At 36.5% G+C, this 25941-nt stretch overlaps 1 long non-coding RNA gene and 1 pseudogene across 2 annotated transcripts; one reads left to right on the top strand and one right to left on the bottom strand.

The window, feature by feature from the left end:
* Positions 1 to 7471: 7471 nt before the first annotated feature.
* On the top strand, positions 7472 to 9433 carry LOC147517953 (putative glutathione S-transferase DHAR2, chloroplastic; annotated as a pseudogene). The gene is made up of 6 exons (XR_015211648.1): positions 7472 to 7706; positions 7778 to 7868; positions 7954 to 8097; positions 8442 to 8560; positions 8647 to 8782; positions 9337 to 9433. The product of XR_015211648.1 is annotated as a putative glutathione S-transferase DHAR2, chloroplastic (transcript).
* A 505-nt stretch (positions 9434 to 9938) lies between these two features.
* On the bottom strand, positions 9939 to 17235 carry LOC147517952 (uncharacterized). Its single transcript, XR_015211646.1, has 2 exons — positions 15422 to 17235; positions 9939 to 10305 (listed from the first exon to the last, which is right to left on the bottom strand). It is a non-coding gene; the product is annotated as an uncharacterized LOC147517952 (long non-coding RNA).
* Positions 17236 to 25941: the final 8706 nt, after the last annotated feature.

Here is a 25941-nt window from a genome sequence, read left to right as displayed (position 1 = left end):
GGGTCCTTGCCAATTTTCGCCAAACTTTCCTGATTCTATAAGCTTTGGGTTTCTACAAAGAACCCAGTCTTCAGGAGCAAAAGACTTAGGACGGATCTTCTTGTCGTAGTTCCGTTTCATGTCAGCTTGATACTTAATAGGCTGTTGTAGTAGTCCCGAAGCGAACCTCATCAATAAGAGCTTTTAACCGAGCCAAAGTAGTGTCATTGGAACTGTTTCAACCGCGAATCGACCGAGATGTCTTGGAAATCAGTTCGTAGAGGGTAAGACAACCTTCAAAGACCATATGCAAGGTTAAAAGGTGATAATGCGGTTGAATATTTTGGCGTTGTCCTATAAGCCCACAAGATACCGGTAACTCCTTGACCCAATTTCCTTTGGCACCGGTCAAACGCCTTTTTAAGTTGGCCAAAATCACCTTATTGGTGGCTTCGGCCTGCCCATTAACTTCATGGATGATAAGGTGCGGAGAAGTTATGCCGTATCTTCAAATTAGCAACGAGGCCCGGCCAATTTCTTCAAAGATCAAATTGTTTACCATTATCCGATACAAGTGCGCGAGGATGCCAAAACGACAAACAATATTTCTCCACAAAAATATTTTGACATTGGAAGCATGGATCCGGACCAAAGGCTTTGCTTCTACCCATTTGGTAAAAATGTCGGTTGCCACAAGAAGGAATCGTATACTACCTGGAGCTTTAGGTAAAGGGCCAATAATGTCTAAACCCCACTTGGCAAATGGCCATGGGCTAAGCATGGGATGCAACTCAGTAATAGGTAGTTTACTCATATTATCATGCTTTTGGCATGGCTCACACCTTTCAGATAGGTGTTTTGCATCCTTTTGCATCTCTGGCCACCAATAGCCCTGTGTCATAGCCTTATGAGCTAAACAAAGCCCTTAGAGTGGCTTCCGCGATAAGCCGGAGTGAATCTCTTCCAAAACTTGAAGTCCTTCCGTTTTTTGAGAGGCATCGCAACATAGGGTTTAAGTCCGAGCCTTTGCGATATAAGTGCAAACTTCCGTCAAGAATGAGATATCACCAAAAACTTCCATGCATCGCGCGTTTGATTCTTTCAATGAAGTTTTGGTTCTGGAAGGAAGTGAAGAAACTTGCAAGTAGTGGATATAAGGAAGCGCCAATCTTGTGCATCGGAGATCATCACGGCTCGATAATATCATATCGGGAACTTCAGGACTATCATCTGCTTCATGTACCAACTCACTATCTGTTTCTTGAGCGAATTTTAGGAGGAACAAACGGATCTACATATTCTAATGGAAGATCCAAAGTATGGTCATGTTGTGAATTTTCCATCTCCCTTTTCCGCTTCGAAGTCATGATTGAATGCGATTATCGTGGGTCGTATTTATTTGTTTGCATACAAAGCAAAACAAGTAATTGCTTTCATGTACATACAAGTCATGCAATTCTTTTTCGGTAAAGTCAATGCTTGGCTCTTTCTGGAACTCCACAGTGATGTGTCTTGACTCTTCGCTTCTAACGGCGGCGGATAGATAAGCCAATGAATCAGCATGACGTATGTCATTTCGGGGTCTTTGAGTGATAGAGATGCTATCAAATTGTCGAGCAAGGCTATGTATCAAACCAAGATAAGCCGCCATACGGTCATCTCTTGCTTCAAAGGACCCGCCAAACTGATTGGCTACAAGGTGAGAATCCGTGTATAACTGGAGCTTTCGCGCCCCCAGTTTCAAAGCTGTTCTCAAGGCACAAACGGCAGCCTCATACTCGGCGTTATTTGAAGCGGAAGCCAAGTCGCATGATTTCTCAATCTTCTCTCCGCCCGGGTTTAACAAAAAAGCGATCCAATTCGGACCAGATTTATTATGGGACCCATCTGAATAAACAATCCATAGGTCAATTGGATTAGGAATTGCGTTTGCAAGTTGGTCTTCGTCGCCCCCAGTTATTGGTGGCAGAATGTCTTCCATAGATTTTTCTTGGCGCAAGAAATTGTCAATAGGAGAATCATCAATCGGAAAATCAGCTATCAAAGAAGCTAGAGCATGTCCTTTTTCAGCAGTACGACTTTCAAAGACAATGCTATATGCACTAAGATAACTTTCCCATTCGGCTAATCTGCTTGATTCTTGTGCATTACAAAAGATCTTGCGTAAGGGATACTCGCAAGATAAACTCGACCAACCTCCCCGGAAGTATGGTTTTAACCGTGGCGGCATGAACCAATGCAAGTGCCATTTTTCCATCTTTGAATAACGAGACTCAACTCGGTTAACGTCTTACTAATAAAAAGAGCGGGTCTACCATCATCGACGAAAAGAACAAAGACTAACGGCTTGAGTTGTAGCTGCCGGTACATGCCAATCGGTTGACCCGTTGAAAGACTTGTCAATATAGGAGGACTCGACCAAGTATTTCTTCATTTGTTGCAATGTCATCTCACAATCAATGTTCAAAGTTGCCGCCCCTTTAAAGTCCGGAAGAAGGGATGACAACGATCGAATATTTAGAAATAAATCTATGAAGAGCGCAAAGCCGACCAAGAAGCCGTTGAATTTCCTTCTTATTTTTTGGTGATGGCATATCAATAGCGAGACGTATCGATCGGGGATTAGCCTCAATACCTCTACGAGTCATGAGGTATCCCAGAAATTTTCGAAGAGAGGCCAAAAGAACATTTGATGGGATTGAGTCTCATGTTATACTTGTTAAGTCTATCAAAACAAGTTGAAGATCGGAAAGATGATCACCAAGTAAGCTTCGATTTAACGACTATATCATCAATATAAGCCTCCATTATTATCCCCGCCAGATCGGAAAAATTGTATTGACAAGCTTTTGGTAGGTTGCACCGGCATTTTTCAGACCAAAAGGCATAACGATTTAGCAGAAAATGCCTTGGTCGGTAATGAAAGCAAATGAACTCTTGGTCATCAACATTCAAAGAGATCCGGTAGTACCCGAAGAAGCATCCATGAAAGATAGGCGTTGGAATCGAAGTGGCATCCACTAGTTTGGAAATTAAATTGGCAATGGATACGGATGAATCGGACAAGCTGCGTTAAGGTTTGTAAAGTCAATACAAATTCTGATTTGTCCGTTCTTTTTTGGCATCTGCGACAACATTAGCAAGCCATTTGGGTAAGTAACTTGTCGGATAAAGTTAACCGCAAGTAGCTTATCAATCTCCTCTTTAACTTTGAGCTTCCGATCAGGTGCCATTCTTCTTGGTTTTGGTTTTTAACTTAACCGGAAACTTGGATCAATGTCAAGTTTATGATAAAAATGTAAGGGTCTATTCCGGCATTTCCTCAATTTTCCAAAGCGAAGATACGCTTTATTTATTTGTAAAGGGAAACCAACTCTTGTTGTTCTATGCTTTCGAAAGTTCATTGAAATAAAGGTGTTTCTTCCGCTGAATCTCCTACTTGCACTTCCAAAAGTCGATCCATCGTCGGGCGCCCTTGCACATGAGCCTCAATATTATAGATGGAGGGCACGCTTGGTAACAGTAACTTAGGCGGGGCACTTGCAAGGATCGTATTACCTCGAACTTCAGATTTTTATAGTCATCCATTGCTTTGTCATGACAGGAATGGGCAGATACGGTCACTCTGAACCTTGCAAATATGCCCGAGAATGGGAACTTGACACATCGATGAAATGTGGAGACTACTGAGTCCCCATGGAATGTATCCAATCTCTACCCAAAATTGTGTTATAGTGGGATCGACAGTCCATCAATAAGAAATCGAGCTCAACTTCTTTGTTCATTAATTTGATTGGTAAGGTAATTCTTCCAACCGCTGAAGATGTTGTCCCGTCAAAACCGATGATAGGATTGTCTTCGGCGATGATCATACCCTCCGCGAAGTTGCATCGAGAATAACATCCACTGAAAATGACGCTGGAAGTGGCCCCTGTGTCGATCATTACCCGTTGAACACGAGAAGCACCTATAGACACAGAAATTATAACTGCGTCATAGTGAGGGTGATATACACCACGGAGATCATCATCAGTGAATCGGAGGGGCTCTTCTTCAGAAATCTCGGTCTGGATTCCTTTGACAAAATCGACTTTGTTGATACGGTTAAATTCACCAACATAACTAACTTTCAAACGCTTTTGATTCTTACTCTGACTTTTGGAAAGAGACTCAACATGAGAATGGGAGACATTAATGACATGCTCATAAGTTGTAAAGAAGCTACTGTTGAGAGTTTTTCGTAAGATATTCGTTCAAAAGTCCTTTCTCCACTAATTTCTGAATCCGACCCCGAAGAGAGCGACAAAGTTCTGTCTCATGGCCATAGTCATTATGGAATTTACACCACAAGGCTTTGTCCCTTGTCGCTTTGGTATCTTCTGAAAGTGGATACGGCGGGGAAAGAAGATTCCCACTTTTCAACTTCTCATATATAACAGAGTACTTGGCATTGAGCGGGGTCAGTTTTAGCTCAGGTAGAGTTTTTCCATCACGATTGAAATTGACTTGCTTCTAATTGTCATTCTTTCCATTGTTATGTTGTTGATCTGACTGTCCTTGCTTCGGCTTAAAATTTTTGCTTTCAGAAAAATCTTTACTCCGAATATCTTTGTCCCCTTGCTGCGCGCCGATAGGTTCTCCTCGATCACGGATGTGTTGTTCAGCCCCTAACATACAGATCGTGATCGAGTTTTAGGGACATCTTTAATTAGAGAGTGGTAAAGATCCCTTACAATGAAGTTCGAACTTCGTCTCTTTCATAATATAATGCTTATTTAAATTTAAAAAAAGCATCCCATCAGAAACTTCTGGAACATCTGCTGCTGCCTTTCGGAACCTAGTAACAAAAGTACGTAACTTCTCGTCACGTTGTTGCTTGATGTTCAGAAGTGAGTCGACATCCTTTGGCGTCTTGCAATTGTGGCGGAAACGATTAACAAACTGATTTTCTAGTTCATTGAATTGGTGAATTGATCTTGAAGGCAACTCACTAAACCAGCGTAATGCTTCTCCCTTTAGAGTCGATGGAAAGAGCTTACATATGAGCGGATCATCTCCACCCCATAACACCAACTTATTTTTGAACGATAGAACATGCAAGCCAGGATCTCCTTCCGACTCATCATAAAGTTCAAAATCGGGTTGTTTGAAGTCGGGATGGTGGTAAGCTTCTTGAATGTCGACCGAAAACTTATCAAGTACGCCATCATTGGTCGCCAAGTTTTTCATTCTTACATCCCTTGACTCTCTATCGTTAAGTTCTTTTCGCAATCAACTCTTTCAAATTTTGTTGTTACGTTAGAGTTAAAGTATTGGCTCGAACAACTGGACGCCCCGGTCGTGCCCCATGTGGAGAAGGATACCTTCCATTATCTCTTATTGGAGTTAGAGATCTTTTGTGATATCGACGCGCGATCGATCAGCTCCGACCGGTGATTGTCTTTGTCTATCCCTGTAACCAGCCTGTCTAGGCCGGTAGTCACCCTTGGCCGGGTGGTCGGAATAATTATACCACTTCTCCATGTTTTGTTGCTCTTGTCTGGGATGCCCGCCTTCCCAGTCATGTTGGACATATCTCGGACGGCGATCTTCCATGAAATTGCTTCTCAGAGGTAAATCTTCCCTTTGAGATCGGACATGTCTAGGGTAGTAGTTATCCCTGCCAATCCGATTCTCCCCATAAGTACGGGTAATAGGGTCATTACTCCTAGAGCGTGCCCTGGTTGATTGTGCTTGAGAAATAGTACGTTGCTGAGGATGACGAAGTGGATCGTCAAGACGGTCCCATACACTGGAATGGCCTGCGTCCCTTCGTGGTCGCCTTGATGTTGTTGAATTTGCAACATCGTCCACCGGCCTTTGCCTCTTTGCCAGCTTCCTTCTCAAATTCCTATTTAAATTTTTGACTCGTCGTAACTCCCGCTCAACCGTATTAGGGGTGAATTGGCTGTCGTTACTATCACCTTTTCCGCTAGTTGGCGCGGAGAGTAATGTCCACGCCCATATCCATGTCAACTGAAGGATCGACATGGACAGACGGCGAACCGCATGGAGGATTACTGACTTGTCGATTTTCTTGTTGCAAGGCTGTTAAGGGTAGCGACACTTGTACTGCCTTTTGCGGAGGCGGAGGCGGTGGCGGTTGCGCTGCTACAGTCGGATGTTGAGAATTGATCCTACTACTAGGAGCAACTTGATTGTTCAACGGTTCATGCATCGGCCGATTTGAATTTTGAGGGTTGCGATTCTTGTTAGTAGGAGGAATATGTTGACTATTTGGTCTACTTCACGTGCTTACCATCTTGATTATTTCACGTGATAATGAATTCTCTATCTCCACAAACGGCGCCAATTATGTTTCGGCAGTAAACTGCTTCAACACAACGAGAGCAATGGTGATGAACGCACTAATAAACAGAGGATTTTGATGTTGGGGGAGATGAAACTGAACCAAATAATGGCTGCCTACGTACCCAAGATCTATTCTCTAGGGATCAAGTTTCCACGTAGTTCCTTTATGAAAAATAATGTGGTATTTATATAGGTAGAGTAGAGAGTCCTTGTGGCTCAAGTAATCTTGTTGCTTGAGTAATTGTGATAGAATATAACTGTCAACTGATAATGAATCTGGACATAAATCAATGTACATTAGTGGCAAGCCATGTGGCTAAGGTTCAGCCTTAGACACATGAGTTAATGGGCCTGTACATTGATTCATGATATTGCAAATTGGGCTTTAGCCCTGTTGATTAAATGAATAAAATAAAGACCCCTACTAATGGACGTTTGTCACATAGGTGGGGGTCGAAACAGCTCCAAAATTAAGATGATCGGGAATTGGGCTGATGGGAATTGCTGTTTATCATTTTGACACTCTAACCTTGCATTGGTTAGATTTAACTTGTCAAGGGTTGGAACTCTACTTACTCTATCTCTATGTATAAAGAGAACATGAGGGAGCTATAAGAAGTGTATATTTCCATAAAGTATGGAAGGATGAAAGGTGTATTTATTTGGTATGTATTCGGGGTCTCAATTTTAAGCAGCATTTATGTGCATTCAAACTCCCAGAGATAGAGATGCCTTTTCCATCTTGAGTCCTCTATTATCAGTTTTATGGTATAGCATTGATATGTTATAAGTGTATGTTAATGAAACGATTTGAAGCGCCTTTCCTTTGTTGCTTTATAAGTTGTGTTTGGTTATTTTTTCTTCGTTAGGTGCTACAAATGACTAAATATTAATGTTTCAGGAAATTTTCTCTAGAGAGTCGATTCAATAAAACTCAACCTCTCGAAAGAGGATGTAATTCTTTGGATGGCTCAAAAGTTGAAGGTTAAAAACAACGAGAAGATATGTAATTATTATTCAAGTAAAAACAAGACTTTCTATGTATTTAATAAGTATCAAATTTTGTCAGCATATACTCATAGGTGTCATCCCATCTATATGTGTGTGTGAGCTGTGAACACATGATCAGGAGAAGCGAAAAATGTCAACCGTGACCATATCTCCAACGGCTCTAGCACTCTCGTCTACTCTCAAAACTAGTGTTGGCTGCTTTTCTCGTAATCTAAGTTTCTTCACTGTGTACAATTCGAATTATTTGATGACAACTAGAATAAGAACAAGTATTGGAGTTTTTGCCATGTATACAACATCAGTATCAGACCCTGTGGAAGTCTGCGTTAAAGCTTCAATTACTTATCCCGACAAACTCGGAGACTGTAATCTCTCTCTCTCTCTTGTTATTGCGTTAATTTATGCTTAATATATAGATTTATTGTTTTTTTCCCAGGCCCATTCACACAGAAAGTCTTGCTTACTCTTGAGGAAAAGCATCTCCCTTATGGTATGAAGTTGGTGGATTTAGCGAACAAACCGGAATGGTGATTTTTGTGGACGATGTGTACATGAGCATACATTTGAGTATTTTGTTTTGTCCAGTCTTAATATTTGGTTTCTGCAATTTAGGTTCTTGGAAATTAGTCCAGAAGGTAAAGTTCCTGTAGCTAAGCTTCATGAAAAGTGGATTGCTGATTCAGATGTTATTACTAAGTTACTGGAAGAGAAGTATCCTGATCCATCATTGGAAGTTCCACCTGAGAAGGCTTCAGTGTATGTTTTCGGGTTTTATGTTCCCTAATTTTTGTGTTGTATGTTTCAAACTCATCTTAAAGATATGGGCTACACTTTCACACTTATGGTCCGTGGAGTTTTCTGTACTTCCCTTCCCCCAGAAAAGGGATATTGTGTTTTCTCCATTGAATATATATCTGGTAAATGTGAAAAACAATTTGTTTTGTTTGAATGAGATTATAGTTTTTCTAGATGCCGATTTAAGCATTAAACACAAAGATTTTATCCACAACGTAGAATTTTGTACGAAATACTTATTTCTTGAGTTTTGACTATTGTTTGAGAAAAGATGCTAGCTAATGTTTTCATGTTCTTACCTGCAGGGGATCAAAGATCTTCTCCACATTCATTGGTTTCCTGAAGATCAAGGACCCTAGTGATGGAACAGAGCAGACATTACTCACAGAATTAACTATGTTCATTGATTACATCAAAGAAAATGTGAGAGTTGCCATTCCTCTGTGATACTATTTATTTATCATAAACAAGTGACATAGTTATTTATAATTATTTTATAATTTTTTTAATGAAGGGGGATCAATGGAAAGGAGATTTCTGCTGCTGACTTGGCTCTGGCAAACTGTACCATATGGAGATAGATTTGAGCCAGTATAAGAACTGGTCAATTCCTGATTCGCTTACCTATTTGAAGTCTTACTTGAAGGTATGTTGTGTACGTCAATATTTGACCTCTTGTCGAATGTCACTATTGGTATTATTCCTGTGTTCAATTGGAATACGAGGTTGTTAAGTTTTCTTTCGTAGATTCAATTCCTTGTAGCTCCAAAATTAAGATGATCTTGAATTGGGTTGATGGGATTGGTTGTTTATCATTTTGACACTCTAACCTTGCATTGGTTAGATTTAACTTGTCCAGGGTTGGAATTCTGCTTACTCTATCTCTATGTATAAGGAGAACATGAGGGAGCTATAAGAAGTGTATATTTCCATAAAGTATGGAAGGATGAAATGTGTATTTATTTGGTATGTATTCGGGGTCTCAATTTTAAGCAGCAGTTCTATGCATTCAAACTCCTAGAGAGAGAGATGCCTTTTCCATCTTGAGTCCTCTATTCTCAGTTTTATGGTATAACATTGATATGTTATAAGTGTATGTTAATGAAATGATTTGAAGCGCCTTTCCTTTGTTTCTTTATAAGTTGTGTTTTGTCTTATTTGTTGTTCGGTGCTAACAACGACTAAATATTGATGTTTCAGGAAATTTTCTCTAGAGAGTCGTTCGTTAAAACTCAACCTTTGAAAGAGGATGTAATTGCTGGATGGCACTTAAAAGTTGAAGGTTAAAAACAACGCGAAGATATGTAATTATTATTCAAGTAAAACCAATACTTTCTATGTATTTATTAAGTATCAAATTTTGTCAGCATATACTCATAGGTGTTATCCCATCTGTATGTTGGATTCGAATGTATATTATATTGCCTATTGAATGTTAGTGACTAAATTTTTTTCTATCCTAACAATTGGCATGCCTTGGAACTTCATAACAGGACTCGTCTGTGACTCTGGTAGCATATACTAAACGTGGTGCACTCCGGTTGGATAGTACAATGGAATCATAGCTTAAAGGCTTAGAAGACTAAAAAGCACAGGTGTTCAAAAGGGGTAAGATGGTATGGCGGTGGAAGGCTAGCTCGTTAAAGCCTCTATGTAACGGCGGCTTTAGCCAGGCTTAAGAGCTTGGGCAGGATCCTTTAAAGGGGTTTAGATTTGGAAATGGGAATAACGCAAAGTAATAAAACTTTGTTGATAACATAGTTGATTGAAGAAAGTGTGATAACAAACTAATACAAATAAAGTAAGAGGAAATTACATTTGTCGATTGATGATTATAAAGCAATTATTGTCACATCCCAAATTTCCAGAAAATTTAAAATAGGAAATTATCAAAGATATAATTATCTCAATCGTCACCCTATTCAATCATCTGAAAACCCAGGATGAAACGAAATCCTAATAACATATTATCAACTACGATATTAAAATATGAGATCAAATTTAAAACGAAAAGGAACAATTCTTCAATCACATTATTAAACTACAAAGAAACTGACAAACTCTATTACATCTGTCTCAAAACAAAACCGTACACTTCAGAAAAATTTAAACCAAAAAGACTCCAAGAGAAAATCCAATCACGTGTCTTCATCCACTGCACTCCACCATCTATGTTTCCAAGAACACACCCACGTTGCAAAATAAAGCAAACATGGGTCAGCAAGTTGAATTTGCTAGTATGAGTAAGACTAAAATAAAAACAACATGTTCAATATTTCAAATAAAGGAATATACTATTACAATCATTTCCACTTGGAAGACAAGTTAGTTCTATTTTCTCAAAACGGCATATAGTTTCTTCCTAAGTAAGATTTCACTCCCAATATATAATTCCAAGAATCTCATATAACAGTACTCATCATTCCCACTTTCCAAAATAACTCACAACATAAATACCACTTACATTCCACTTATATATTAAATGCACATATGATAACCTAATTAAATATGAGTTTGATACACCTTATCTTTAAGCCAACACGTCGTCTTAGGGTAGGATATTTACGTCCCTGCATAAAATATTAATAGATCTTACCCTCCTGCAAAACAGAGATAGACATCACAATAAAATGATTTATCTCAGCCAGTCAAATTTCTATTCATAATCAAACCTCATTTAAGACATTTAAGTCTAATTGATACAACCTGGTTCGTCTCGTATATTCGAGGAATACCACTTATCATAATACCTATATCAAGGATAGTCATTCACATGACATTATTACGTCATAAAGTTTCTGCGTGCATAACTATAGATCTCAGACTATCACAAGTCATTAATTAATATTTTTGTAATAACATATCAAGTTATAGTCATTTTGCAATCACATAAAATATCACAAACATTTACTAATATTATTCACAGTCACACTTCACATCCATAACATCACACAATTTCACATACTTTTAGTTCATTCAATTCCACAATGTATCTTGTTTATTAATCACTTATTTATTGACCTCACATTTAGTTCCTACTCCACGATTTGCACTTCACACATTTGCCAAATCACACATACCCGTGTGCCTCTCTCACACCGAGTACCACTACAAGACATATGTCCCCAGTAGGGATATCGCCATAAGGAACATATTTACATTTTGCAAACTCGTAACTTGTGAGTCACAACCATCTCTGGGGTTTCCATGCGTATAATCACAGCCTTTTATGAACATTTAATATCTTAGGTCATTCATGGTACATTCAATGAATACCTTGGGTCATTCCTGCCACATTCAAAGAATACCCATCATACACTAACAGGTCATTAATGGCACATTACATGAATACCTTGGGTCATTCCCGCCACATTCAAGGAATACCCATCATACATTAACATGTCATTCATGGTACATTCAATGAATACCTTGGGTCATTCCTGCCACATTCAAGGAATACCCATCATAACACTAGCAGGTCATTCATGGCACATTCAATGAATACCTTCCTATCACATAACATCTCAAGTCATAATATATCATTACCAAATCCTGAGGCATGGAGAGTTCTAAAGGTGTGGTCGACTCGTTGAAAATATTATTCTTAACTCACTTATCATTGTACTAGCATTAATCATGCACAATAATTGATCACACGTGCAGAAAGTTATTTTCAAGCATCAAATCAAATCAATCACACATTTAAATATCATTGAACGCAACACGAATGATCATTAATCAAATACAATTCAAACATCCACAATCACGTACACAATTAAATACTAACATTATACACATATAGTTATCACAAAAATTAATATATAATATATATTTAATATAGTGGCTGCACTTTTGCTCAAAGTTGCCTACGTATCCAAATCTTTCAAGATTGGAATCAAGCCTTACGTAGCTCTTAACCAATAAATATCAACATCCTTGTATGTACCTTTAAGAAAAACAACAATTTATACTATATAGAATCACATACAATAAGTTTCATTTACTCCCACAATCATATACTTAAAGTTTCATACCCAGAGATACACTATAAACCTTTAAATCCAAAAACTTACAAATGAATATTTCTCTACTTTTGATTCTAAAAAAAAATGATCTTATGAACCATGTCGGTTCTAAATAAAACCACAGTCTAAAAATAGGCTACAAACACTATATAAAACACCCAAGAAGAGTTTAAGATACTCTTAGTTCATTACTAGACATATTTCCCAAAACAGGTTTACGCACATAAAGGATAACACGGCAGGTTTTCTAGCCAACTTGTCAATGCTATAATTTTTCCTACATTCATCCAAATGACATATAACTTAATTATTTAGAAACTAGGGTATATAGATCTACTTTTTCATGTAGAACTCAAAGTCCAAACTTCAGCCCATCTAGAAGAAAACTTAGGTCGAAAATGGTAAAAATCCTAATTTTTAGCAAACTAGATTTCTGACGGAGTATCTTCCGAATGGCACAACTCTTTCCACAGGTATCCAAATGTATCAAGGCTTTTTGCATTGAAAAGATAACACATAGAAATTACTCGTTTATGTTTTACAAAAATTCTAACTCTCACTCTAATTATATTAAAAATGGACTTGAACACAATGCGCATAAACTGATTTCTGACGCACTATTTTATGTCAACCAAACTTCTAGACATTATATCTATCTCCACAAAACTCGGAATGTGACAAAGCCAATTGAGTTAGAAATAAGAGTCATACAAATCACCTTTTCATGTTTTACAAAAACTCTAACTCTCTCCCTAGCTTTATGTAGTTTGTGATCAAACCCTATGCAGAAAACTATTTTCTGACGAATAGAATTTCTGACGCATAGAATTGTCGAGGTCATATCTTTTCCATCATTCATCCAAATTATGTGAGGCTCACTGCATCGGATAAAATACTCTCTAAGGTTTCGCACAAATCTACAAAGTATAGTGTCCTATACACTTCCTACAATACAACATGTCCAGAATATGTGCACAAACAGTCATCATATATTGATGTCAGTTTTCATAATCTTAAACACGAGTATGAACTTGTGTCAAAGTATGAGGTTGTACCTCAATAAGTCTAGATTCTAATGGTTTTGGAATCAACACAAAAGAGTAAAGTTTTGATTTTATATGATTTTATTATTGCAGACTGCTCAGTTTCAATCCCAGTTTCTGCGTCAGACTTCAATTTCAATTTCAGTATGCAAAACGACTAGATATGAAATTTTACAAAACACAAAAGTTATAGATATACGTGTCTACAGTAAACAGGAGTTGGATTCATATCAAAAAGATCAAAAACGAATTTTCTATGCTTAAATTACCAAGAACAATTATGAAATTCTGAAAATCAAAACCCTATAACATGAATCCAATGACTTCACATCATTCAAAACAGTTGCCGGCCTATATAATACTACCAATCAATCAATAAACACATAATTTACTCACTACCGTATACAAATACTCTTCAACACGACAACACTTATATATCAAAGCTAAACTTTTGGTACCAGTAACTCAGTATACCGAAAGTCTCTGATTAAACAAATAATTTTGATCTCAAAATTTTATTATAGAGAATTAAATACACAACTAATCTAAACCATAGTAATAAATCAATTATATAAAAATAAGGTTTAGACTACTCACCCGAAGTTAATCTCTCTCTCTCTCTAAAATATTAGTCTCTCTCTAAATAACTCTCTCTCTCTCTCTCTCTCTCTCTCTCTCTCTCTCTCTCTCTCTCTCTCTCTCTCTCGTATTTCAAAAACCCAAAAAATAAATACTAACAAAGAGGGAGGGTTCGGTTGTAACCAAACCCCTCTAACTCTCCCACGTTTTTATCTTATTTTATATATATATATATATAATTACTTTTTAAACCCTAATAAATAGGGAAAAATATAAAGAAAATAAACAGGGTGTTATAGCAATGTCCTAAAGTTAAATTTCGCCCATGTTCAAGTGTTACAGTTCTTCAAGCATCGCCTTCCCATGATACAACAATTGGTAACTTCAAATCTTAGCACTACAACTCAAAGTCCTAGCGAACTTTTAAATGAATTTTTGTACTCTTAATGACAACTTCATAAATCATCAAAGAATTAAGAAAATGATGATTTTGAGCACTTTAGAATAAAGATGACAAGGTTTTAAATAAAAATGAAGTGCCTCTTCAAACAGTCACCATGTCTATTCAAAGAGTCACTTTGTCTCTTCAAGACAATATTTGAAAAAGTTTTATGACTATTAGAAAAGAAGTAATTAACCGCCAGTAATTTCTTTAATAATTGACAAATGAAATTCGAATTTTTTAGAGTAAAAAAATTGCCAAAATGAATTTCAAAAACTAAGTCCCACACAAATCAATCCCAAGACCCGGCTAGTCATAGACCATAGAATATTTAATATATACCTATGTCTATTTATTAGGACATCCAATTTTGATTTCAAAATATGTACCACTAGGAGTTTAGGACACTAGACCAACTCATTTGAATTGATAAAGTACATCATTTTTTCTATATGGGACTACTTTCTATTCACACTTAGTTTTTTCCAACATGTTTAACCTCATATTTGGTAGCATACATTGGTTGTTCTTAGGGCATCTCTAATGGGGGTGTTAAATTACACCTCCACATAGACTGATAGACTCATTAGGATTTTACAACTTCAATTGCACACTAATTAATGTAGGAACCAAGGACCAAAATATCGAATTCGGACAATATATTGTGTACCAAAAAAACGAGATAGATCAGATATATCGAAAATATCATAGATATCCATTTTTTTTGTTAACTAATCAAAATTTTATTTTGTATGTCGATATATCGGAAAATATAAAAAATAGCGTCTATTATATCAGAAATATCATTGATATATTAATAAAAATCGGTCAAAGTCAACAATTTATATCGGATATATCATGTTTATATATATATCAGTCAATATATATATATATATATCGACATATAAGACATTGCGATATATATCGGCAACAACAAGATTCAATATTCGGTGAAGATATATCAGGCAATATTTTGGGCCTTGGTAGGAACTATAAATATCCTCACTCTATGTTTCCCGAGCTTTTTAACTACTTGTATCGGTGGGGAAATTCCCCACTCATTCTATTAGCTGTTAATTTATTACTAATGCTTTACAGCCCCCGCCCCGTAGAGATACGCTAAGAGGTCTTGAGCTTGAGCTTAATGAGCTCAGGCATTCTAGTTTTCAGGGGAGAAACTAGTACAAACGACATACCTGATTTTAAAAGAAATTTGACGCCTTCTTCCTTCTTCTTGATGACAGATGCTGGTCTCACACATTTCATTTGAAAAAGTCAAAGTGTCACACATTTCAACACTACCTTCTGAGTCGTCGTGCGTATCTTGGAACGCGTTGTCCTCTCAATATTTTTATTCTGTAGTGGTTGAATGTTTTGAACAAAAATTCCACTGACCCAACTTGGAAAGAAAATTCTCAGTTCTTTTCCTCAAGAATTCCATAATCAGTTGCCTTTCTCAAATGGTCTGCAAATTTCCATCACTAGCTTAATACGTAAGTATAGTTACAAATTAAATGGTTCGACTCAGTTAACATGTTTAGTAGGATGTTCAGAATAATATTTGAATGATTCTATAATTTCAATAAGAACATCCACATGGCAGAGAGGACCAAAGTCACCAAAATACCTAATTCGAATTTGGTTGATTAATTGGACTGCACTAAGCCACTGACCAACTCATAGCCAAACTGCGCTGCCAAATTAAGCATATGAACGTATTCTCAAGAACTGGGAAATTCTGAAACCTAATAAAATTCTATTCGTAAGCTACTGAAGAAATGGTATCACGCCTAGCTAGCTAGTATGTATGTTATCAAAAAATTATAACATCAAACTATTTTCCCTTCAAGTCTTTAACGCGAACTATAGCTAACTGCCCAACTCCAACATTACCTACTCTGAGCGCTGAATTTATGAATGAGAAATCTTATCGAAAGAACGCATTTCGATCAATATTGAAAACAAGCAACTTTGAGCAATTAGCATATGGTTGGGGAGTTCTGAAGTGCAAGCAGTCTCCTAGTAGCAAACTTCATTGAATTAGATACTTTCTGTACATTAACAACTGAATAATCCTGTAAATAAATAAAATTGATTAAGAGATTGCAGAAAAGTAATTACCATAATAAATATATCTTTTAACTTTGGAATCAGCAGAATGAGTCCTATTCCTCAATTCGCAAATTCTATCCTACTGATACAATGATCAAATTGTATTGTATGTGTGGCCTTATATTCTTACACCTTTCGCCTTTGGCTCATATGTACATGAAAAATAACAAATAAAATGGTAGGAAAAAAAAGAATAAGATGTAGTGTACTTCTAATCCATTACGCTGTTGCTTCCTTTGCTTGGTCCTGAAGGCGGTACCGTCCCCTTCCGAAGAATATTAAGCACCATCGATGATCCATACTTCCCATATCGTTTTTCAGGTTGTGAAACCTGATCCCTTGCAGATTGTAAGTCACAAGGAAAAACTAGATTAGAAGTTTGCTCGGTTGATGAAACAGCGACGTTTTCTTGCTCCTGTTGTTGGTAAGCGATATTTAGACCAGGATCAGTAGCCATGAAGTTGTTTTGGTGAAACTGATTAAGTGGTCTAGCAGAAGAAACTGGAGATAGAACTAACACAACAAATAACAATAACACAACCGTGTTGTTGCATAAAAATATTTTCAAACCGGCCATTCTCAAAATCGACTACACAAAGTTTGTTATTGAATATACTTCAACTAGATTGATAGATGGATATAGAGGAAGAGAGGGCAGAGAATTTTAAAGAGAGTGGTTGGATTAAGTTTCTTTTATAGCAAAAAGGAAAATGAGACAAGTATGTATGTATGCAACTAGAGAAGTCGTTATGCGTGTTTGTGTATGTAGTTGAAAATGTCAAAATGGTGCAAAGGAAATTTCAGTGTTATTGAGGACTGACGGTTGAATACGTTTGGGTTATTGACTTTTTGCTCAAGTTTCGAACAGCTAACGCCCAATGGCCATTATAATACTGAATTCAATTCAAAAAGTCCAAATGCCTCGTCGTGTCGGTGAGGGTGTTGCTATTTGTGGCGCGTTAAGTAGTTGGTGACTTCCAAGTGACGGTGACAGTGTCTGGGCTCTTATCAAAAGCCCATTAAACACTGCTCATTTGATGCCCAATGACAGTTCTTACATAGTTACTTGTTATAAAGCTCACAACCTTTACTGCCAGCCGCATACTCAGACATCGTAAATGTTTGCATTCAGTGTCTCCAATTCAACTCACACCCAATATTATTTTTCTTACATGTCAATGGTCTGAAGTCTGAACCGTCCCTCCCAAGTTGAGGTTCAGCCAACACTGGGGCATGTGCATGTGCAATGTAATATACCGTATAATAAAATCAAATAATAAGTAAGTAATATCTGATTAAAACTAAGTTGTATGAATAAATGGTAGGATGCATGAATACGAAGTTGCGTATCAAAATTGAAACGAAACAATTTTATGGTGCGAAATACGATCAAATGAGAATTGAAGAGGAGTTGCTCCACTCCCAAATTATGAAGGGCAGAGTTGCTCAACTAAGCTTGAAGATTGGGTGTAATGGGCTGGATCTCTCACGAAGTAAGGCCCCATATGCTGATTCAGAATTACGGTGTTACTTAGTTACTTATTACTTGTAGTTCAAGGAAAAAATAAACTAGTGACCTTGCGAAACTGTGGAGCACTTGAGCAGTGCTGACTTGTGAATTAGCTTTCTAATTAAACTTCACGTGGAGGTGGACATATAAACGTGTTGAGCTTAAATCTTGTAGGACAAGAAATGTAGATTGACCGTTTTCAAAACCTAAGGTTGGGATGCCCGAAACATGGAGAAATTTGTCCCAAGGCCCATTTTCGGGTCAAAATCACTCTTAGAACCAATATCTATTTTTTTTTATCACTTTCAAAGACAATTTTCGGGTAAAAATAACTAAGAAAATTAATTTTTAAGTGAAAATAACCCGTAAAGAGAAATAGTCTAGATTTAAAATAAGGCTAAATCTTATTGGTGAAGATTGAGATGTATGGTAATTGCCATCACATCTGTATTTTATTTTGTTGCCACTCATCGAGTAAATAGTGTGGTGTATTATGAGGCGTATAACCTTTGAATCCAAAGGCCCAAACGACTACAACCTTCACCTTTTTTTCTGTCAAAAGAGTTGAAGAAGTGCTCTTAAAATAAACATTTTCCGATTTTACCTTTTATGTCGTTTTGATATGAACGGTGACCTTATGTTGTTGTATGAACAATAATTGTTCATACCCAAATAAGTGAACATATTTCATATATTATATTGATATTGTTCATACCCAAATAAGTGAACATACTTCATACATTATATTGTTATATGAACAATATTGTTCATACTCCAATATGTATTTTTATTGATCATACATTATGTTGAGGTATGAACTTATGAACAGTGATTGTTCATACCCCAAACAGGTATTAATAATGATTGTTGTTCATAACTCATATTAAGGTATTAATAATGATTGTTCATACTCCAATAGGTGTTCCCACTGACCATACATTATGTTAAGGTATAAACAATAATTGTTTATTGTTCATACCCCTCCCCTCTCCCAAAAAAAATAATAAATAAAATAAAAGTATGAACAATCACTGTTCGTATACGAATACGGACAGTGATTGTTCGATATCGACATGAATAATGATTAGTCATACTTCAATAGGTGTGAAACAATGATTGTTCATACCCTAGACACTGGGTCGTTTCAGTTGGGTTGGGCCGTTTATTATTTCGCGTCAGGAGTATACTTGACATTTCATCTATCCGAGCCGTTTTTAATTTCACGTTAAGGGTATATTTGACCTTTCATTTACCTGGTCCTTGTGAGTGATTAAAAAAAAATTGGTTATGAGAGTTACTTTTCTCCCGATCTGTCCTAGAGAGTCATTCCCTGCGAAAACCTGCCCCAATTCTGACAAAAAATCCCGCACCCAACCCTATTCGAAGTCGAAACCCGAATCCATACCGAAATACATAGTGTAGGGTTACATCACTTTCTCAACCCAGACTAACCCAGAACTCGTTAAAAGGGAACTGAAATCCATCCCAAACTTAAACCAAACTCCAAAATGTACATAAAAGTTCAAGAATTTTCTACCTTTTCACAAAAGAATAATACACATCTTGCTATATTTGCTACTATTTTGGAACTTCAAACTAGTCATGTCCACCTAGTGGTGCAAACGGATAGGTTCGGATTCGGATATGTCTATCCAATCAAATCCGAATCCGACGGATATTAAAAAATTTATCCGAATCCAATTTCGGATATCTGTATCGGATATCGGATAATATCCGATCCGAAAATTAATATTAATTAAAATTTTAGTTGCTTTGAATAATTCATTTTACCACTATAAAAACTATTATAAATATATATATTTGTCATTTATTATTATTATTTTGTTATTATAGTTTTCTATTATTAGTTTATGATTTTATATAATATTTTATACAATAATAAATAAATAAATAAATTATATATAATAACTATTAAAATTTTAAATCGGATCGGATATTTTCAGATGCGGATATGGCAATATCTGAATCCGAATCCGAAACCAGTTCGGACATAAAAAATTATCTGAATCCAATATCCGAAATTTTTGGATAATATGCAATTTTTCGAATACGAATTCGAATTGGATTCGAATATTTGGATATCCACTTGCACCCCTATGTCCACCTCCATTGAGTATATTAAGATCACCCACTGAAAATGCAGATCTTATGAAGAGTGGTGGTGGTGGAGATTAAGTTGATCTTATGAAGAGAGTGGTGGTCTCTCTTCATTATTGATTTGTTCTCTTCGTTGAAGTTGCTCTCAATTTTTATTTATTGTGTTTGGGGGTTTGAATTAAACAATGGACTTATAAACGCATTGAGCTTAAATCTTGTAGGACAAGAAAGGTAGAATGACCATTTTCAAAACCTAACCTAAGGTTGGAATGCCTGAAACTTGCAAGAAATTGGTCCTAAGGCCCATTTTCGGGTGAAAATCACTCTCAGACCCAATATTTTTTTTTATCACTCTCAAGGACAATTTTCGAGTAAAAATAACCCGGAAAATCAAATTTCGAGTAAAAATAACCCGTAAGCTAAAGACAAATAGTCCATATTTAAAATAAATATTTTCCAATTTTACCTTTTATGTCGTTTTGGTATGAACAATCATTGTTTATACCTTATGTTGTTGTATGAACAATTATATCCAAATAGGTTAACATAGTTCATACATTATGTTGATGTATGAACAATGATTGTTCATACTTCAATATGTGTTCTTATTGATCATACATTATGTTGAGGTATGAACTTATAAACAGTGATTATTCATGTGATTTGTTCAAGATGTGAATAATGATTAGTCATACTCAAATAGGTGTGAACAATGATTGTTCATACTTCTTACTAACCACACATTATGTTGAAATATGAACAGTGATTGTTCATACCCTATACACCAAGCCGTTTCGATTGGGCTCAGCTGTTTATTATTTCGCGTCAGGGGTATACTTGACCTTTCATCTATCCGAGCCGTTTTTAATTTCGCGTCAAGAGTATACTTGATGATAAGAGCCCAAAACTGTACTATTAACCTCTTTAACAATATCGCTTTTGACCAATTATGTGATTAATAAGTAAGAGTTAGTGCTTTTTATCGTGTTCTTATATATTTCAGGCATTTGAGTCGGATATGTGCAAAAATGCGCCCCTTTTGCGAGATAATGGAGCAAATGTTGGTTGTTAAGAAGTTCTATGATTAAAGGCCAAGATCCAAGGAGAAAAAGCCCATTTAAAGCCCGGTCAAAGCTAAAAAGTCAAAATCAACGCGGGCATAAACAACGCACAAAAGTCATCAGAACTTCCGAAGGCCGTATCTTTAAACTCAGACCTCAGAATTGGGCCTACCTTATGTCAAAACGACCATCTTTGAAAGAGCTTTCCAATGGTCCAAGCCTTGACCCAATAAGAAGAGCAAAAGTGGACAAAAAAGCTGTTGAAGTCAAATCCAACTGAAAACCCCTTTGTGGATTGAAGTAATAAGGTTTTGGGCTCGATTTCCCGGCCGAAAACATGGTTCCTCAGCCTATGCACGAAATTGTGGATATGGTCTCCTCCATTTGAAGATACAAGACTGAGCTCTTAAGCATCTAGTTTTTTTAGTTAGCAATTATCCAAGAACTGAGTTTTTAGATCTAGTTTTTACTTCATAGAATTAGTTGATTAGAATAGATTAGTTTTAGAACAAAGGATGAATATTATTTAGAATAAGATTTAGTTTTATAATAAATTATTAGTTTTTCATTCAATTTATTTTATTGACTCAATTCTTATTTAGTTTTAGTTGTCTTAAATTCATGCTAATTAGTTTGTCTTCATTTGATAATTAGTTAATCATCATCTTAGTTCTAAATTAGTATTAAATCTTGTTTTAATTCGTTTGGAATCATTATTATTATTGTTCAATTAGATTTATAAGTTAATCATTTATTCAATAATGGGTTGTTCTAGGTGTTCTTGTGTTAGAAATGATAATGTTATGATTCAAGGCTAAAACCTCCATTAGAGGGGTTTGAGGAAGCCTTGATGAAACTTGATTTCCATTAGCGTAGAATAGATCATAATATTCTATTCCATTCTAGAAAGCAATTAGTTCACCATGAGAATGGGTTTGATTGTTTCACATGCTAGTTGTTAGTTGGTAGAGATTACTATGAACAACTAGGGATTAGGAAGACTCAATTGCTATACAAAAACATTGCAATTCGGATTACGACAATTCTTCGTTAGTAAATTAAGTCGAGTTAAGGTGGAATCAAATTCCCCTAATTTTTTATCTAGATTCGAACCTTAGTATTTAAATTGCCATCTTAGTATTTAGAACATTTTGATTACGTCATTTCTATCGTTGTTAGCATAATTATATAATCCATACTCTTATTGACTTTGATATAAGACTAATAATCATAGTTAATATTGAATTCTAAAGAACTAGGAGTGGAACAAATTCTCTACTCCACTTATTGCAATAACATCAAGAGTGTAGAAAAGTTTGAATATTATTAAGCGTAAATCAGTCTTAGTGTTACTTACGTTTGAGTCTCGTTACTTATTAGTAGGTAAAACTATCGTTTTTACCAGTATCAAATGGTGTCGCTGCTATCTTACTTCCGTTTAGAATTGTTTTCATGTATTGTTAGTCTTCCCAAAGTCCCATTAAACCCACCCACCCTTGTTTGGTTCTAACTATGATCGTTTGGTTCAGAAACTAAAAACATTTCACAAGAATAGCCTGAGCGTGACCCACGCCCATACAAGGCTACTTCGGAGAGCACCTAGCGCTGTCACTGGAACTTCGAAGTTGGACCTCGAGCGCCGACCGTGCCTATCAAGGAAAAGTTCGGCGCCTAGCGCTTTGGCACTGGAACTTCGAAATAGACCTAAGTGTGACCTGTGCCCTACCAAGGCCATTTTGGAGTGACGGCGCCTCTTTCTTGCAACCCGATTTTTCAAAGTTAGTCCAAATTTCCATTTCTTCAAGTTATTCAGTCTTTCTAACTTGTTACACACACTGAGCTCACGTATACAAGACGTTATTCATAAGCGAAGCAAGGAGGCATTCAGGTACTTCTTTCTTCCACTCCTCGCATATCCTGTTAGAGGTTTATACTAGCATATCAGGATTGTTTTGACGATTGTCATGTTTAGTTAAGATTGGTCTTAGCTTTGCATGAGATTAAGGTCATGTAGAAGAAAAACGTCTAATGTAATCATATGTCAACGCCAACAAACACGTCTATCTAGTATACCACTCACTACACCTCTAGCTAGTATACCACACACTACACTTGATATAATGGCTAAAGAAAGAGAGTTTCCGCTCTCTGAATTTTATAAAGCCTTGAACGATAGCCCAAAATCTTGCATCGTTCTTGCAGACCTAGTGGGGGATTTCCGAATCCCCCCAAATATATTTAATTTGTTACCCGTTTTTCATGGGTTAGACCATGAAAAACTTTATCAGCACATGCGTAAGATTGAACAAGTCCTTACCAAATTCCATCATCCTACGGTTGGTGCTGAACAAATTAAACTGAGGGTGTTTCCTTTCACCCTAGCCGACAAGGCGACGTCTTGGTTAACTGCCCAAGCACCTAATTCTGTGGACTCATGGCCAAACTTGTTCAACTATTTATAGAACATTTTTTCCCACCACTGAAGACAGATGAAATGCTTTCCAAGATTCATTTTTTTCAACAGAATCCTCATGGATCCTTTTCAGATGCTTGGAATCGTTTCACTGACCTTCTTATAGAGTGTCCACATCATAACCTTGCGTAAGACACGTTAGTTCGTGCCTTTTTCAAGGGATTGTTACACCACCATAAAGAGGTCCTTGACATAATTAATGGGGGTAGTTTCCTCAGTAAAGGAGCCTTAGAGGCTTATAAATTTTTAGAAGATCAAACAAAGTATAATAATAATGGGGGTAGTGACGATATCTCCCACTCCGCTAGTTCTTCTTCAATAGTTAAGGCCGCCGATATGTTTGAGATTAAAACTTTAATCGAATCTCTAACTAAAAAGGTAGAATCTATTTCTGTTCAACAAAAGCATATCCCTGCATGTCATGAATGTCAACTCTAATCCATGTAATTTATGTTTGAGTTCTAAGCATCCCGACTCCTATTGTCCTCTCGCATATGAACAACAAACATCACAACAAGATAATGTTTGCTCAATTAATAGCTATCCTCCTAACGCCCCTTGGAGACAACATCCCAACTTCAGTTGGAGAAATAATCAACAAGTTACACCACCAGGGTATAATAATCAAAATATTAAGCCAGTAAACAATTACAACCAAGCTCTACCACGTCAAGGACAAGGTCAGGGTAATTATAATAATAATAAATATAATGCTAATAGAGGTATCGTTCTGGTTAATCATAACTATCACAACCCACCTGTTAATAATCAACGTGACATAGTTCTTGTCACACAACCTATAACAAACACTCCTCCACAACCGGATCATTTCAACGCCTTTATGCAAACCCAACAACAAATTTTACAGTCCATCCAACTTTCCTTACAGCTAGCAGTTAGCCCAAGAGAAATTACAACCCAAAGGTGTGTTTCCAGGTCAAGCGATACCTAATCCTAAAACAACAAACATAGCCTTTGAGGTAAACGGTAATACTAGTAATGAAAATGGAAATGTAGGTGAGCTCAAGGCCATCACCACTCTCCGTTCTGGCAGAGTGGTTGATCAAGCCGTAACTATGCTTGTAGTTACCCCACCAGTAGCCCCTACACCGGATATTATACTAGATACCGAAGTAATAACTGAAGATCCTACCCCAATAGAGGTACCAGTTAAACTACAACCTAAGAAACAAAAAGCCAAGGTTAGACATCCTTTTGATCCATATGCTAAATATAAAGAGAAACCACCGTTTCCCCAGAGATTAGCCATGTTAACCAAGGATACGAGTTTCGACGAGATTAGGGAAGTTTTCAAAAATCTAACGATAAACCTCCCTTTCTTGAAGCGATTAAAAAGTCACCTCACCATGCTAAGTTTCTCAAAGAGTTGTTCACTACTAGGCGTAAGACAAATATTCCTAAAGACGCCTTTTTAACTAGATAGTTTCCAACTTTAACCGAACATAATGGAATCGTATGTCTCTGGATACAACAATGCACCCTTAGGAGATTCCAATAACTCCAAAATTTCTCCGATTTCACTTTATTAGACATGGGGTGTCACAATTCTCAATTTCTAAACAATTACAATCACTATGTTCAAATTGTCTAAAAACCCAGGCTATGATGGGGTGGATACAACACATGCAAAAACCGAAAACCCACATCATAAAGAATCAACTTAACAACAATAATCTCCAAAATTTATCAATTTCACTTTATTAAAAGACTATCTTCTATCCAAAAATCCTCAATATAAAACTCTAAGAATAATAGGTCTTCAACATCGTATTCTCATATCATAAGAATATGAAACTATGTTATTACATACTTCCAAAAAGATCAGACCTAAAAAAAATAGAAACAAATCTAGTCATTCATGGCACATTCAATGAATACCCATTTATAACGCTAACGGGCCATTTATGGCACATTCAATAAATGCCCACCTAACATATGACATCATCAGTCATAAAACTCCTTTCCAAAACTTGCGACGTGGAGAGATTAAAAAAGAGTGTGGTAAATTTGTTTACGCATTATTGAACTTTATTGCATATATTATTTCAGAGAACAGACGAGTAATCTTGTTTCATATATTTTTGGTTTACGCGTTATTAATTATATGGATGTCTAAGTGTCATAACATTGTATATTATAAAAGACTGAAATATCACATAGTAGTTAATATACGTACACACGTATATAGAAGGGTCTTAGCCTAAAGACAAGCATGCTAATAGCCCTAGACCTATCATAATACACCAAATCATAATCCAAGTTAAAAGTCAAATTGGGTCAATTGGTCAAAGTCAACCTTAATCAAAGTCAAAGTCAACCTGCCAAGGGTCAACAACAGTCAACCAGCCAAGTCAACAGCAGTCAACCAGTCCCAAACTCTTCTAACCCAAAAGCCCAAAGTCTAACACTTAAGCCCAAAAT

Source organism: Coptis chinensis, chromosome 2 (assembly GCF_015680905.1).
Source record: "Coptis chinensis isolate HL-2020 chromosome 2, ASM1568090v1, whole genome shotgun sequence".
Classification (NCBI taxonomy): domain Eukaryota; kingdom Viridiplantae; phylum Streptophyta; class Magnoliopsida; order Ranunculales; family Ranunculaceae; genus Coptis; species Coptis chinensis.
The sequence above is the reverse complement of the archived record's forward strand: the minus strand, read 5'-3'. Positions and strand labels throughout refer to the sequence as shown.